The following is a 4,198-nucleotide window of genomic DNA, read 5'->3' as shown; positions in this document are numbered from 1 at the left end:
AAGACGTGACGTTGGGCTCTCGCAAACAGTGATCAGTTTTCACCATATTTTTGACATTTTATGGATTGAACAGTTAATTAACTGAGAAAAATAATTGATCATGAAGATAATCATTAGTTGCAGCCCTATTCTAAAAAGAGCGTACATATATTGTACGTTAGCAGGTCATGTAAAAGTGTCGAGTCTTTCTTTTGGCTAGAAATGTATTTAAATCGGTGCCAAAAATTGGCAAACAAAAGAGACAGTTTGTTGTAGCCTGTATAACTTGTTAACACACAGTATATCTACCTTGTGGCCAAAATGAGGTGAGAATTACAACAAACACTTAAAGAAGAAATCTGTAACATATTTACTGTAATATATCAGAAAATGATCACGATATGTCATCAGAGATCAAGAAAATATGTTACGTTGAAATATTCACTTCTCTGACATCAAAGCTGCAGCCTCGCTGTCCACCTTTGAAGTTTCTGTTCCGGAGTAACTGTTATTGTTTGCCCGTTTCATGTTTATTAGAGTTCAAACTAATGCTGAATCTTTGCCAAATGAGTTGGTGTTTATGATTCAAAAGAAATCGTTAATAATCTTGTAGAAGCCGTAGATGTTCCTAACGGTTAAACTGAGCTAAAGCTTAAATGTTAATGGAGTCTGTCAGGCACTAAACTCAAACTCCAGAGTGTATTTTCAGAGCAGTGTGCTTTTGTTTTCATGGTAACAGGCTTAACTTTACATTGATGGACAACTGACAGTTATAAACAGCTGATCAGCTTACAGTAAAGGACTTGTTGTCGCATGTTATTGTCAATTTACGATGCTGTGCATGTCCTGCACTCCTGCAGCGCTTCTGCAAATCTTCAACCATAGACTGTACATTAAATAAAATTTCAACCTATTTAATATAGAATCTGTGGCTCAAACTCGCTACCTGGATTGCATTTTTGCATGTGCATTCGCTACATATCGCTCCTTCAAATATTTTCTTAAGAAAACACACACACATTCCAAAGCTTAATTTTCACCTGTTTTCACAGATGAAAAAAAGTAACTTAGAAAAATGATCCTGACAAAACTTGTCAGGATCTATTTTCTACTATTTTCTCTCCGCACACACATTGGACAGATGCAAATTAAAATAAATAAGGAACTTAGATTATCCTGGCAAAACCTTTTTTTCTCTATTAAGTTATAAACCCAGCAGGGAAAACAAATTACATCAGTCTTGGAAAACGAATCACCAGATTATTATTTTTTTTTCCTCACTTGCCACTCAGGGCTTCCATATAATACTCTGCAGTTTTTCATTCATTTTTCCATGTTAAAAAAGGTAACGGAAAGGATTTAAACATGTTGCAAAACTGCTGTCTGCACTGTGATGTGGTGGATGTAGTGACACTGTAAACCAAAGCCGTCCTCCCCTCTGTCACTAGGAGACAGCAGGGAGGTTGATTTCTCAATCCAGCATTGACAAACCAGAGCTTTACTTTTTTTTTTTTTTTTCTTCTCAGCCGACATCAGGCCTGTTTTAATTATCGTTATTAACATTTGAGAGGGTCCTAACATCTTCAGGGGAGCACATTCCTTCATGAATCCAAGTCTTGGAAGACTTGGCAGAGCGCGTGTCCTCTGTACGTTGTCCACTGCTGGCAGTCCCTAGCCCCCCTTTTCATCCGGCACTTCCTCAAAGGCTAACAGGAAGCTCCACCTCCTTCCTGACTTGCTCACGTGCCTTGTCCCTTTGAGGAAAGTAGCCCCCCCCGCCCTCCGGCCTGTGTACCGTGACACTGCAGTTTACATTTGAGGAGAGAAGACAAAACGAGGATTCCTACTTTCATTAATACTCCTCCCTGCAGGCGGTGCCAAACACGATTTATCCCTCAGAAGATTATTTGTCCTTTTTCTGACCAGATTTCGGTGTTTTATATGAAGGCGTAACGTAAGAACCTGTACTACAAGAAGAGTTTGGGATGGAGCCATGGATTGTTTCATGTATGCAGTTTTGCTTTCGCTTTTCACCGCCCAGTTTGCAATCAGTCTCTAATCTTGTTCACTCTTTGTTTTCTTATCACTTGATACATGAAAAATATACATATATATAGATATATATATTCTGTCTGACCTATCAGGTGCTTCTTGTCATTGAGATACTATTTTATGTATAGAAGTATTTGCAATACAGTGTAACTCAAAGAGGAAATTCTGTTTGATTTATTAAACAATGATTTGTACTCATTGGGGTTGTATTTGTTTCTGTGTGTGTTTGTTTGAAAGAAACCTTGTCTCGTCCTCTGCGTGGCGTACAACACACCCCACACACTCCCCGACTTACTCACAGTAAAGCCCTTATTCGCTTCAGCAGATTCTCGCATAGACATGGACAGGAATGAGAATGAGTCGGCAGCCTGTGCGAAAGGGTCAAAGAGTGTTTGTGAAGGACGTGAAAGAGCCCTTTTTACCCCCACATTCAGCTCCTGCCCCCATCAGGTGCAGCTGGATGTTTAGGCCGCGTGAAGCAGCCAGGCGAGGATCTTATACACCAGATAGCACTTTCATTTCTCGTGTTTGTCAGTTATTTTTGAGTTTGTGTATTCGAGTGTGTTCAGTACGGAGGACAGCAAATGTCACGGAAACTGTAAAAAAAGCATTTCATTAAACAAGTAGTTTTTCAGTGGTTATGAAAAAGTCTCAATTTTGAAATAAATTTGTTCAATTAAAAAGAAACCTTACTCCAAAAAAGTTAGGACGTTGTGTAAAATGTAAATAAAACCAGAATGCAATTATTTGCAAAAACTTTTGACCTATTTTCTTTCTAAAAAGCTCAAAGACAAGATATTTAATGTTCAGTGATTGACTTTGGCTTTTTGTAAATATACACTCATTCTGAATTCGATACAAATAAAAATCTAATCTGTGATCTTTCTCTTTTTTGTGGAATTCGACACCATCCTCTTCCCTCATCCATGTCATAACTCTGCATATGATATGACAGGTTATAACCAATCAGAGAAGGTTTTTTTCCAATGCAAGACCCAAAGTGTTGTGGAACGGTTAAATAGAGAAGACAGATGATGAAATGACTAAGCTAATAGCAAACAGCTAATGGGAAATTAAAGCAGCTGGGAAATGCAAGTGGGAAAGAAAACCTTTTTAAATGCCTGATTAAAATCTGCGTTCTTAATTCAGTGAGTCAATCCTGTTGTTTACTTCTCTTTTTAAACTGCATTTTCAAAAAGGTTTTTAAATTCCTGCATTCATTTATGCATTCTTAATGTGTTTTTTTTAAGTGATGTACTTATTTGTCGTTTTTGTAAATTAACTTTTTATTGTCCATTAAAATATCACATAATTACTTTGTAATTTAGTCTGTTTATTTACAGATGAATAAAAAGTTATATAAAAAAAAAGTTATATTTTTATAGTACAATTAGTTATGTATTAATGAAATGCTTTATTACAGTATCTGTGATGCTTGTGGTGCTCTATAGTTTCAGGCCTAACTGGAGCTTCGACCACTCATTTCAGTTTTGCCATAAAATAATCCCAAACTAACCCTGTAAAATCTTTCCAGTTTTTTTTTCATGAATCTTTTGGCCTTCAGACGTGAACTCTGCTCAACACGTACCTGCTATATTGACACAAACCTGTAACCAGGCTAAAGGTTGGTGGAGACTCATGCGTGAAGTAATTTGAATGTAAGTAACACTTACTGGATGCCACAGATAAACAGAAGCGTGTACACAGTCTGATAAGAGTTATCTATTATTTCCATCTGCTAGTCAGAGAAAAGTTTTCAACTGAATGCCTCTGCACAACGTGAACCACTGTCTTTGTATGAAAAACTGTCCTTTGCGTCACATGTTGTGTATATATAGTGTTTATTGTATAATCCATACAGTTGCCTCAAATAGCACATCTTCTCTGTCTGACTCTACACCGTGAGACAGTAGCACTTATTAAAGGGTTGGGCTTAGTATATCTAATAGAATTCATTGTTTTTATGCTCTGACTCTTTTGAGTAATAATATTAAAACTCTTGTTAGTTCAATAAAAGTTTACACAATCAGTTCAATTTATACATGGCTGAAATTCAAAATTTCTTAATAGAGTAATCATAAATATGCAATAAGCAGATGCCGTATGCTGAGCTTTCAATTAGTTACTCGTGCCTCATCAGTGTTTAGTAGAAACTGTGAGCCCCTTC

This window comes from Lutjanus erythropterus, chromosome 15, assembly GCF_056507025.1.
Source record: "Lutjanus erythropterus isolate fLutEry1 chromosome 15, fLutEry1.hap2, whole genome shotgun sequence".
Taxonomy (NCBI): domain Eukaryota; kingdom Metazoa; phylum Chordata; class Actinopteri; order Lutjaniformes; family Lutjanidae; genus Lutjanus; species Lutjanus erythropterus.
Note: the sequence above shows the minus strand (reverse complement) of the source record.